Below are 13,740 nucleotides of genomic sequence, written 5' to 3'. Positions count from 1 at the left end.
TTAGGAAATTTCTACTGCAAGTCTCTTCCTTAAGAAATGCGCCTCACTTTGGCTGGGCATGGTGTCTTATGCCTGTAATCGAAACACTTTGAGAGACTGAGGTAGGCAGATCACTTGAGGTCAGGAGTTCGAGACTGGCCTGGCCAGCATGGCAAAACCCTGTCTCTACTAAAAATACAAAAAAATTAGCTGGGTGTGGTGGCATGAGCCTGTAATCCCAGCTACTCCGGAGGCTGAGGTGGGAGGGTGGCTTGAGCCCCAGGAGGTGGAAGTTGCAGTGAGCCAAGATCATGCCACTGCACCCCAGCCTGGGCAAGAGCACGAGACTCCATCTGGAAGAAAAAAATAAAAAGAGAAATGCACTTCACTTCCGTGATGGCTGCTCCCCACTGTTGTGACTACATTTGAACACAGTGTGGTTGGGTACGATTGGGTCTCCATGGAAACAAAGCTTCCACAGACTTCTGCTTCTGATCTCTGAGAATTAATTTCAAACACAGTTTCAAGACTTGATCTGCACTGCATTTTTACACACGAGCCCTCTAAGGCAGTGCAGAGTAATGGATAGGAACGCAGGATTGGCTGTCAGGCCTGCCTCTGCCATTTACAGAATAAGCACTTGTGACAAGCTGTTCCCTCTCTCTGGGTCCCGGTTTATACCTCTATAAAATAGGGCTATAATAGTACTTACCTCATACATTTGTTCTAAGTATTATTACATTATTAAGCAAAATAAGTGTTAGCTATTATAATTCCTCCCCACCCACCTGTTCCCCTCCTGCTGCCCCTGTTCCCAACACTGGGATGATCAATTCATCCTGGTTTGCTCAGGACTTGTTCTGATTTAGCACTGAAAGCTCAGCATCCTGGGAACCCCACTAAGGTTTGCAGGAACCAGGATGGTCAGTTGCCCTCCCCAACAGTTCAGCCAGAGACATTATAATAGTCCAGATAAACTGGTGGCCAATGGAGCTCAAGATGGTTTGAGTCCAAGATTTGCACTGATAATTCAAAATCATGACAGTTTTGTGGCCATTGGATATAGAATGATAGCTCAGAGGCACAGAAAACTCAGTGAAACCAAAGGCAAATCTAACTAATTATTCAATTCTGAGCCCTCAAGGTCAAGAACTGTCTTGTTCATCTTTGTATCCCCCTGCACATTTAAAGGGTAAATTGTTAAATGAGTGAATAACAAATCCAAAAACCCACAGTGCAGGTTAGGTGCCATGGCTCACGCCTGTAATCTGAGCACTTTGGGAGACCGAGGCAGAAGGATCACTTGAGTCCAGAAATTTGAGACCAGTCTGGGTAACATAGGGAGATACTGTCGCTATGAAAACAAAAACATCCACAGCTCAGATGAGCTCAAATCCCAGGCCAAGAGCTGTTTCAACAAATCTCCAGGGCTAATCCCTTTTTTTTTTTTTTTTTTTTTTTTTTTGAGATGGAGTCTTGCTCTTGCTGCCCAGGCTGAAGTGCAGTGATGAGATCTTAGCTCACTGCAACCTCCACCTCCCAGGTTCAAGTGATTCTCCTGCCACAGCCTCCTGAATAACTGGGACTACAGGTGTGTGCTACCATGCCTGGCTGATTTTTGTATTTTTAGTAGAGATGGGGTGTTACCATGTTGGCCAGGCTGGTCTCGAACTCCTAATCTCAAGTGATCTACCTGCCTTGGCTTCCCAAAGTGCTGGGATTACAGGTGTGAGCCACCACACCTGGCCCAGGGCTGATTTTTTTTATTTTTTTTATTTTTTTGAGACGGAGTCTTGCTCTGCTGCCCAGGCTGGAGTGCAATGGCCGGATCTCAGCTCACTGCAAGCTCCGCCTCCGGGGTTCACGCCATTCTCCTGCCTCAGCCTCCCGAGTAGTTGGGACTACAGGCGGCCGCCACCTCGCCCGGCTAGTTTTTGTATTTTTTTAGTAGAGACGGGGTTTCACCGTGTTAGCCAGGATGGTCTCGATCTCCTGACCTCGTGATCCGCCCATCTCGGCCTCCCAAAGTGCTGGGATTACAGGCTTGAGCCACCGCGCCAGGGCTGATTTTTTAAGGTCCTATACTAGAAATGACCTTGGCCTGCATCTAAATCTGGTTCTGGAATGAAACTGGAGTAGGCTTTGCCCCTGGAGGGGGAAATCCCTTCCTGGGAATGGGATTCCTTGTCATCTGCAGGGGCCTGGTGGACTGAACAAAGAGTGGGGATGTGGGAATAAAAGACAAAGACATAAGAGTATATTTGGAAGAAAGGGTCGGGGCATCTTGCCTCTAGTGGACAAGGGCCCTGAGCTTTACACAGCCCTCTGTATTTATTGGTAAAAGGGATAACGAGAAAAGGGGGTGGTGATTGTTGGGTAATTGTCAGTTGGTCGTTTGGTTCACAGCAGGCTTGCGAGACTGCATCCTTTGAACAACAGGCGCTAGATTTCTCAGTAGATAACTTCAAGGTGCCCGGCACCAGGGAGTGTTGGCCCTCAGCAAATCTTTTGGTGGCAGTCGCAGTGTGAGTTTGCTCACATCCTGCATTCATGATAAACAGTTTGCTGTTTGATCATATAGCCTCCAGTGGAATGTTGAGTTGTTCACAATCCTTTTGGCCTTTTTGGCTCCCAACAATTCCTGCCTAGAAAATCATTCATGAGTCACTGTGTGGTTAAGGATTGACACGTGCTCATACCTGCACTGCAAACCTTGTCTTTAGAACTGGTGTCGTTTTAGATAGACTTATAGATAAATTTATATAGATCATGCCTAATGCATGATGATTCAGGAGTGAAGCCTTCTCCCAAAGAATACCAGATGATTTTCTGGGACCCTCTGCTCACAGCCAGTGTGTCCCCCAAGCCCTCAGGCTCCTTATGCATGTGTGGGACACACCGGGTTTCAGAATATAGGGAGAAAACATTTCCATTTGCTGGGAATCTGGAGTCAGGGACATGGATTATTCTCAGTGTTCTGAGCTGGAATAGTGGCAGGGCCTTGTCACTGTTATGTGCCAGAGAAGAAATGCTATAGGGGACTGACCAGGTGCTCTCACATTCTGGTGTCAAACAGTCCTGGCCGTGCCTCTTACCAGATGTGATGTGACACCTGGAGAGATGACTTGCCCTCTCTCAGGCTCAGTTTCCTCATCTGGAAAATGAGAAGAATAATAGTAGTCAGCTAAGTTGTGAGGTTTAAAGGACCAAGTTCATGTGAAGATGTGTAATATGGACCTACTACAGGTCAGAACCCACAGCCACTATTACAGACACACCTTGGAGATATTGCAGCCTCAGTTCCATACCACTGCAATAAAGTGAGTATCACAAGGTTTTTGGTTTCTGAGTGCATATAAAAGTTATGTTGGCTAGACACAGTGGCTCATACATTTGGGAGGCCAAAGAGGGAGGATCACTTGAGCCCAGGAGTTTGAGACCAGCCTAGGCAACATGGCAAAACACTGCCTCTACAAAAAATACAAAAATTAGCCAGGCATGGTGATGCACGCCAGTACTCCCTGCTACTAGAGAGGCTGAGGCGGGAGGCTCGCTTGAGCCCAGGGAGTGAAGGCTGCAGTGAGCTATGAGCATGCCACTGCACTCCAGCCTGGGCAACACAGCAAGACTATATTAAACAAACAAACAAAAAGTTATGTCTGCACTATACTGTAGTCTATTAAGTGTGCAAGAACATTATGTCTAAAATACAATGTATCTATCTTAATTAAAAATACTTTATTGCTAAAAAATGCTAATGATCGTCTGAGGCTTCAACGAGTCATAATCTTTTAGCTGATGGAGGGGCCTGCCTCGATGTTGATGGTTACTGATGGATCAGGGTGGTAGTTGGAGGGGCAGCGGCAGTTTCTTCAAAGAAGACAGCAACAAAGTTTGCCACATCGGTTGACTCTTTCACAAAACATTTCTCTACAGCATGTAATGCTGTTTGATGGCATCTTGTCCACAGTAGAACTTCTTTTAAATTAGGAGTCAATCCTCTCCAACCCTGCATTATCAACTAAGTTTATGTGATATTCTAAATCCTTTGTTGTCATTTCAAAAATGTTATAGCATCTTTACCAGGAGTAGATTTCATCTAAAGAAATCACTTTCTTTCCTCATCCGCAAGAAGCAACTCCTTATCTGTTCAATTTTATCACGAGGTTGCAGCAATTCAGTCACATCTTCAGACTCCACTTCTCGTTCTTTTAATATTTACATCACATCTGTAGTGACTTTTCCCACTGAAATCCTGAATCCCTCAAAGTAATCCATGAAGGTTGGAACTAACTCCTTCCGAACTCCTACTAATGTAAATATTTTTACTTCCTCCCATGAATCACTAATGGCATCTAGAAATGCTGAATCCTTTCTAGAAGAGTTTCAATTCACTGCTCGGATCCATCAGAGGAATCACCAAGGCAGCTTTAGCCTTACAAAACGTATTTCTTAATAAGACCTGAAAGTCAAAATAATTTCTTGATCTGTGGGCTACATAATGAACATTGTGTTAGCAGGCGTTAAAACAACACTCATCTCCTTGAACCTCTCCACCAGAGCTCTTGGGTGACCAGTTGCATTACCAGTGAGCAGTAATATCTTGAAAGGAATCCTTTTTTCTGAGCAGCAGGTCTCAAGAGTGGGCTTCAAATATTCAGCAAACTGCACTATAAAGAGATGTGCCGTCATCCAGGCTGTGTTCCATTTGTAGAGCACAGACAGAGTAGATTTAGCATAAATCTCAAAAACCCTAGGATTGGGCCAGGTAGAGTGGCTCATGCCTATAATCCCAGCACTTTGGGAGGCCAAGGCGGATGGATCATTTGAGATCAGGAGTTTGAGACCAGCCTGGCCAACATGGTAAAACCGCGTCTCTACTAAAAATACAAAAATTAGAAGCAAGTGATGGTGCACGTCTGTAGACAAAGGCTACTTGGGAGGCTGAGGCACGAGAATCACTTGAACCTGGGAGGCGGAGATTGCAGTGAGCCGAGATCGCACCACTGCACTCCAGCCTAGGTGACAGAGTAAGACTCTGTCTCAAAAATAATAATAAAATAAAAAAGAACCCTAGGATTTTCAGAGTGGTCAGTGAGCACTGGCTTCAAATTAAGGTCACCAGCTGCACTCGCCCCTAACAAGAGAGCCAGCCTGTCCTTTGAAGCTTTGAAGCCAGGCATTGACTTCTCCTCTCTAGCTAAGAAAGTCCTAGATGTCATCTTCTTCCAGTAGAAGGCTGCTTTGTCTATGCTGGATATCTGTCGTTTGGTGTAGCCACCTTTATCAGTGACCTTCGCTAGATCTTCTGAGAACTTGCTGCAGCTTCTCCATCAGCACTTGCTACTTCACTTTGCACTTTCATGTTATGGAGACAGCTTCTTTACTGAAACCTCATGAACCAACCTCTGCTAGATTCCAACTTTTCTTCTGCAACTTCCTCATCTCCCTCAGCCTTTGCAGACTTGAAGATGGTTGGGAAGGACCTTGCTCTGGATTAGACTTTGGCTTAAAGGAATGTTGTACTGGTTTGATCTTCCATCCAGACCATTCAAACTTTCTCCACATTAGCAATAAGGTTGTTTTGCTTTCTTATCATTCATGTGTTCATTGGAGTAGCACTTTCAATTTCTTTCAAGAACTTTTCCTTTGCATTCACAACTTGGCTGTTTGGCCCAAGAGGCCTAGATTTTGGCCTGTCTTGCTTTCTACATGCCTTTCTCACTAAGCTTAGTCATTTTTAGCTGTTGATTTAAAGTGAGAGATGTGCAACTCTTTCTTTCACTCAAACACTTAGAGGCCATTGTAGGGTTGGTTATTAACTGGCCTAATTTCAATATTGTTGTGTTTCAAGGAACAGGAAGGCCTAAGGAGAGGAAGAGAGATGGGGGAGTGGCTGGTTGGTGATCAGAACACACATATATCTGTCAAGTTTGCATTTTATATGGCGTGCTTCTGCAGTGCCCCCCAAATGACTACAATAGTAACAACAAAGATCACTCATCACCACAGAAGACATAATGATAATGAAAAAGTTTGAAATATTGCAAGAACTACCAAAATGTGACAAAGGGACTTAAAGTAAGCCCATGCTGTTGGAAAATGATGCCAGTAGACCTGCTCGATGCAGGGTTGCCACAAACCTTCTATTTGTAAAAAATGCAATATTTGCAAAGTGCAACAAAGCAAAGCACAATAAAATGAGGCATGCCTGTATTGTTACAATTTTAATCCAACATAAGCACCCTACACAGTATGTTCCAAAGGGAAAATACCCCCTAAATCAAATGCAGAAAGGAGCGTCAAATAGCAAGCTCTCAAAAAATGTTAGCTACTGTTATTAAGAGCTGGTAAGGCCGGGCATGGTGGCTCACGCCTGTAATCCCAGCACTTTGGGAGGCCAAGATGGGTGGATCACCTGAGGTCAGGAATTCAAGACCAGCCTGACCAACATAGCGAAACCCCGTCTCTACTAAAAATACAAAAAGTAGCTGGGCGTGGTGGCGTGCACCTGTAATCCCAGCTACTCAGGAGGCTGAGACAGAAGAACTGCTTGAACCTGGGAGGCAGAGGTTGCAGTGAGCTGAGATCACACCACTGCATTCCAGCCTGGGCGACAGAGTGAGACTCCATTTCAGAAAAGAAAAAAAAAAAAGCTGTTAGGTTATAATCGGCTTCCTGTGTCTCAGAGTCAGTCAGCTTTCCTGAGAATGTCAGCAGCAGCAGCTCATTTAACAAATTCCATGAGGCACATCTCAGAAGTCCCATTCTTGCCCAAAATGCATCACCTGAATCTAATCATGAGGAAACCTCAGACAAACCAAAATTGAGGGAGATTTAAATGAAATAACTGGTCTGCATGCTTCAAAAATGTCAAAGTTATGAAAGACAAAGAGATGGCTAAGAACTATTCAGATTAAAGGAGACAAGACTATGAAGTCAATGCATGATCTTGGATCAGACTCTGGACCAGAAAGAAAAGAAAATGCTTTAAAGGATACTATTAGAACACTTGGTCAAATTCAAATAAGGTCTTTAGATTAGGTAATAATATTGTATGATCGAAAAAACTTCTGGTTTTGATAACTGTCCGATGATTATGTAAGAAAATGTACGTGTCATTGAGATATACAACCCAAAGTATTTAAGGGTACAAGGTCATAATGTCTCAAACTTACTCTTGAACACTTAAGAAAAAAACTAGTATGTAGGCTTGGCACAGTGGCTCACGCCTGTAATCCCAGTAGTTTGGAAGGCCGAGGCTGGTGGATCACTTGAGGTCAAGAGTTCAAGACCAACCTGGCCAACAAGGTGAAACCCTGTCTCTTCTAAAAATACAAAAATTAGCTGGGCATGGTGGCATGCACCTGTAATCCCAGCTACTTGGGAGGTTGAGGCAGGAGAATCGCTTGAACCCGGGAGGTAGAGGTTGCAGTGAGCCAAGATTGTGCCACAGCACTCCAGCCTCGGCAACAGAGACTCCGTCTCATAAAAAAATTAATATGTAAATATTGAAAAGTAGTGACAAAGCAAACGTGGCAAAACGTCCCTTGGTAAATGTCGGTTGTGGGTGTTTAAGAGTTCTTTGTGCTATTTCTGCAACTTTTATGCACATTTGAAATTATTTCAAAATAAAAAGCAAAGTATACCTAAATAAGAGGAAGCTAGGAAGTGACAAAACCATTAAAGGAAGAATAAGAAACCGCAGTTCTGCCAGCAGCCAGCTCCCTGCTGGTTCCCACGTCAGGCGCTGTGAGAAGCCCTTTGCCTCTTGGTCCTGTGTCCTCACCATGCCCCCTTGTGGTCAGCCTAGAAAGGCCAACTTGATAGTTACAGGCTGCTTCAGATGTGCCACCCATGTGGTGACAAGTCCTGAAGTGTTGGCATGGGTGGTACTGAGAAAGGCGATGGATCCAGGGTAGTGCAGCAGCCAGTGGCAAGGGATGAGGAGGGGGCTCCAATGGCATCGTTCGACCTGCCTGCTACCTTTTTACCTACATGTCTCATGAAGGGATCAAGGAGAAAAGCACTGTGGTCTGGGAAAAGACTTCTAGCACTGAGACGCTGCCTTCAGGGGCCAAGATTAACCTGGCTCCCCAGAAGAGGAGCAGTGCTCATTGTCAGACAGAAGAGGGCGCTGTTTTCTCCCGTGTCATCATTTGAATTGGCACCGACAGGCTTTGACCACCAGCTATGCCCACTGAGTGTGGTTCCACAAATCTGCACATTCCAAGGGCAAGATTTAGGGTGAGGTTAATGAGACAGGGTCAAGTACAAGTTCAGGGGCTGATCATGTCTTTACTTTGTTACTTTGTTCATCATGGATTTTTCTTCATTAATTTTTGATTTTTCAAAATATTGCATTGAATGTTATTTAGCTTCATTACTGAGTTATTTGGCAACTCCTTAAATTTTGTGCCTAAGGCTAGTGTCTCATTGGCCTTGCCCTAGTCCTGCCTTGACAGATCTAATCCATTAGTCGTATCACCACCAGCTCAGAGTTTGCAATTAGGCCCTTTTGTACCTATAAAGAAAGGACTGGCAAAAGGAATTAATCCTGAGAATGTAAATACCTGCTGTTTTTTTTTTTTTTTTTTTTTTTTTTGGCAGTCTTACTCTGTCACCCAGCCTGGAAGACTAGAATGCAGTGGCGCAATCATAACTCACTGCAGCCTCTAAATCCTGGGCTTAAGTGATCCTCCCATCCTCCCACCTCAGCCTCCAGGGTAGCTGGGGCCAGAGGTATACACCACCATGCCTGGCTAACTTTTTTATTTTTAGTAGAGACAAGTTCTCGCTATGTTGCTCAGGCTGGTCTCAAACTCCTGGGCTCCTGCCTCAGCCTCCCAAGGTGCTCAGATTACAGATGTGAGCCACTGCACCCAGTCAAATGCCTGCTTTTGATGCCACTTCACAGCCAGCAACTAGAGACCAACTTCTTAATCTCCAAGTCTCAATTTCTTCATCTGTAAAATGAGGATAGCAATTGCTGCTTTGCAGTTTATTCTGAAAACAGATTATCACCCCAACTGAGTACCCCTAAGAGCCAGGCACCCTGCTGAGTCTGCCCTTTAGTTATAACCTCTCTAAATTTTCACAGCCCTACCATGTAAGAGATACTATTATCCCCATGTTAAAGGTGAGGAAAAGGGCACAGAAAAGTTTGGTTATCCGTCCAAGGCTGAACAGTCAGTAAGTAAAAGTGTATACGCTTTAACGTCATCAGCATACCCGACATGAGATGACCCCCATGCCCCCAGGGATATTTGGCAACATCTGCCAAGATTTTTGGTTGTCACAATTGGGGGATGCGATTGGCATCTAGTGGTGTCTAGTGGGTAGAGGCAGGGGATGCTGCTAAGTGTCCATTAATGCACAGGATGGTCCCCACAACAAAGTACTATCTGCCCCCAAATGTCGGTAGTGTCAAGGCTGAGGAGTCTGCTCTATGCTATGCTCCCGAGTCAGAAAGTTACATGAGGACTTAGCACTTAGTGCTCCATGGAAGGTAGACATTGTTGTGGTTGTTGTTATTATTACCTTTTGTCTCTATGGCTGGGGGTTCCTGTGGCTTCCAGGGAAGCTGAGTTCCCTTGGCATCATACCCACACCGTGATCAAGAACCCCGTCTCTAGGCCGAACATGGTGGCTCACGCCTGTAATCCCAACACTTTGGGAGGCCAAGGTGGAAGGATCGCTTGGGTCCTGGAATTCAAGACCAGCCAGAGCAACATGGTGGAATCCTGTCTCTACAAAAAAAAATACAAAAATTAGCCAGGCATGGTGGCATGCACCTGTGGTCCCAGCCACTTGGGAAGCTGAAGTAGGTAGATTACTTCAGCCTGGGAGATTGAGGCTGCAGTGAGCTAAGATTGCGCCACTGCACTCCAGCCTGGGTGACAGAACGAGACCCTGTCTCAAAAAAAAAAAAAAAAAAGAACTTGGTCTCTGGCATCCATTAGAGCATCATACGTCGCATTCAGCAATGATTTACTGAGCATCTGCTGTTACATGACAATCCTACTCCAGGCAGCACAGACACATGGAGGTGCCCCTGCCCCTATGCAGCAGCCTGGTTGAGAGACAACTTTAGACAAGGAAACACACAAGCTCAGAGACAATAAGATGTTATAATGCACACCATGAAGTGAAAGACCTGGGTGCTACGAGAGAGAAGAAGAGGGAAGACCCTGATAGGGTTGGGAGGCCAGGAGGGCTTCTCTGAGGGTGTGACATTTAAGCTGAGCCCTGAGGCTGGAGGAAGAAAGAGCACTGTAGGCGGAGAGAACAGCCGTGCCAAGGCCCTGAGGGGGGAACCGAAAACCGAAACCAGGCAGTGGAGGGGAGACTAGTTAGGGAGGAAGAGAGGAGTAGAGTGTTATGACCTGGGAAATGTGAGCGGGTAGAGGCCACATTAAGGAGTTGGGTCATTGACCGATAAAAGCCCTGGAAGGATTTTAATCAGAGCAGGCCTGCCCTTCAGAAAGTGACTCTTGAGGTCCAGGCACAGCCCTGTGTGGAAGATAATGTGTGAGGCTGAAACCCAGAGTGTGTGTCATCATCTGGGAACAACTCTGCAAAGGTGAGGTTTGTCACAGTTACACAACCTTAACTAATGCACCTTCCTCCCCGCAAACTCTAAGCTGGTTGTGAAACGTGGCAATGGAGCATTTTGCATATGTTACAAAATTATTGTTAATGCTCATTCATTTTTTGGACAAAGACCAGCATCAGTCACTGGAAACACCTATTTGGATCATGAGGCTTGTCCTTTGCCAGGAGTGAGCACTTTCCTGCAGGCTTCTTGTTTCTTCTTGCTGCTTTTGGGTGACTCAACCTATGACATTTTGCTTCTCCTGAAATCTCCATATCTTGCCTTTCTCAAATTCCAAGGTAGCCTTTGCGCAACATATCAGTCTCCACTGACTCCTGTCCCATCAGGGCCCGTAGTGGACGGCTGTATGGGGGCCATGTGTCTGAACTCCTGATCCTCATTTCAGCCCATTCATGTGACATGCACGGAGCTCTTCAGCAGGGACTTATTGACCAGGACAAGAGCTTGAGGCTTTGAGGGGATCTGATTTTCAATGCACAATCAAGGACAGTATTCCCAAAAGTAAACGTTGCTCAAAATAGTCCAAGGAATTCTATGAAGAAAAGGACTCCGCAGACAATAAATTTTGGACACCCTGTTTCAACACAGTTAAGCGGCTTTTTACAATTACAGGACTTTTCAGAACATTTAATATGCTAATGTGCATTATAAATCTCCAAGAAAGAATGATGCATATTTATCTTTTCTTCCAGGTGCATCTTGGAGACTGGTGTTTGCAAGTATATGGAGCAGGAAACTTCATCCCGAGGATGGAGACCCCGGAGCTGTCAGCAGGAGTTAGGCAAGTGCCTCAAAATTCCCAGTTCCCAGCAAGAGAAGCCAACCGAAGGATGAGACAGAGGGTTTCTGCCTTACCAGGGTCGTCCAGTACTGCATGGAGGGGTTGAAGTGAACCTTCTGCAGGTGGGGTCAATGACTCTTGGAGGTAGGGGAAAGCTTCCCTTGACTCAGTTGCACACAAAGACAGAAAACGTGTTTGCATGGGCATTGTTGAACCTGCTTAAAAGAATGAAAAACTTTTAGCACTTTTTTCTTTATCTCTAATTAATAAAGAAGCACATGTTTTTGCAACAACAACAAAAAAATCAAACAATACACAAGTATATAGAGTAAAAAGTGGAAGTCCTCCTTTCATCTCCTGCCCTGCATCCCTCCCTGCACCCCCAGTGTTCCATATTAAGGTTTTGATATGCCTGGTTCGGTGGGTGAGAAAGTTAATCTGGAGTCAGCACTCTGAGACTGGATCTCAGCTTTGCCACATGCTAGCTCTGTTTCCTGGGGCACAAGCCTCAGTTTGCTCATCTCTAAAATAAAGCAGCCATAGGAAGGGCTGGGGGGATATGGAGTGAGATGAAACACAGAAAGCCCTAATGCAGCACCTGCACCTAGTTGGATTCAGTTAAATTTGGCTCTTAGAATTGTGCTTCCAGAATCCAGGCATTTTTTAAAAGGTCCAATTTCATTCCATGGATGTGCTAATTAGAGAATGGGGTTCATCTCTTAATCTGTTCATGTGACTCTTCTTTAAGTCCTCAAGGGCAGTTTGTATATGCAGAAACCACTATTTAGAGGTTTATTTTATTTTTTCAAGTTAATACTCAAATTGTTAAAGCTGGAAATTAAAAAAAAATTTACTTGACTTTCTTTATTCTACACATTAGCTTGTTTTTAATGCTAGGAACGAAGAACTTTTCTAGGACTCTGATGGAATGATTACTATCTTAGAAAATGCCATGCCTCTGTAAATATATATACCTACTATGTACCTGCAAAAATTAAAAATAAAAAACTTTGTTAACAGAAAAAAAAGAAAATGCCATGCTTTTAAGGTCAGCTTACAAAGATTCTCATTCTTTTTATAAATCCAGCTAGGATTTCCAGACAAAATACAAGTTGTCCAATTAAATACAAACTACCCCAAATTCAAATCTACCTACTGTTCTATGACTTTATTTATTAAATCTGCCAACCCTAAACCCAACAAACCTGAATAATTACTTATAAGGGGTTTGTGGCTGACTAATAAACATTTTAAACTTTATTTAATATGCCGTATTTTCTTTTAAAATTTCTTCAATTGTCTGAACTAACAAAAAAGCTACCTTTAAAAAATACTAAATGATTTGAATTCTAATAAAGCAAACAAACAAAACACTGACGATAACCCAAAGTGTTTATAAATGTTCCAGAACTGTATTCAGACAAAGGTTTCAACGTAAAGTCATGAATCTGAATCAAACCCTAGCAAGTGCACATTTTATAAGAGAGTTACAAGATTTTCTATATAGTTGGCCAAGCAGCTCTCATTAAGTCCATAAAATATCACATATTCCATCTTAAAACACACAAAAACATTATACCATGGCTCTGAGTCTCTTAAACATTTCTACACTTAATTCTGAATCTTTTTCTGGTTGGAAGATGCCTATTCACTAAGAAAGACAATTAACCATTCCCTAGAACTCCTTATTTATTTATTTATTTATTTATTTATTTATTTATTTACTTTTTGAGATGGAATCTCACTCTGTCGCCCAGGCTGGAGTGCAGCGGTGTGATCTTGGCTCACTGCAACTTCTGCCTCACAAGTTCAAGCCATTCTCCTGCCTCAGCCTCCCAAGTAGCTGGGATTACAGGCACCCACCACCATGCCCAGCTAATTTGTGTATTTTTAGTAGAGATAGGGTTTCACCATGTTGGCCAGGCTGGCCTTGAACTCCTGACCTCAAGTGATCCACCCACCTCAGCCTCCCAAAGTGCTGGGGCTACAAGAGTGAGCCATTGCATCTGGCCCAGAGCCACTTTTTCCAGAGATTCAACCAGGCCTGAGGTCTTAGGTTGCAGACAACAGGGAGATTGATTGCAGCACGAACTCAGGAAACCATTTCCTTCCATGTACTATTTGGGGTTATCTTATAGAATTCCTGCCATGCTTGGCCAGGATGCTGCCTGGATGTATGTTGGAGATAGATGTACAATTTTCCCTGTGGCTGTGGCCCCAGACCCATCCCCTTAAGAGGGGTTGGTCCGCAGATCCCGATGCTGGCTTGGAGTTATTCTTATTCCCTCCCCTTTTCACAGAATTGTCTTTACCAAAATCCATTAATGTATCTTGATTGGATTTTGCATTTTTTTTTTCTTTATAG

Source organism: Macaca mulatta, chromosome 2, assembly GCF_049350105.2.
Source record: "Macaca mulatta isolate MMU2019108-1 chromosome 2, T2T-MMU8v2.0, whole genome shotgun sequence".
Taxonomy (NCBI): domain Eukaryota; kingdom Metazoa; phylum Chordata; class Mammalia; order Primates; family Cercopithecidae; genus Macaca; species Macaca mulatta.
The sequence above is the reverse complement of the archived record's forward strand: the minus strand, read 5'-3'. Positions refer to the sequence as shown.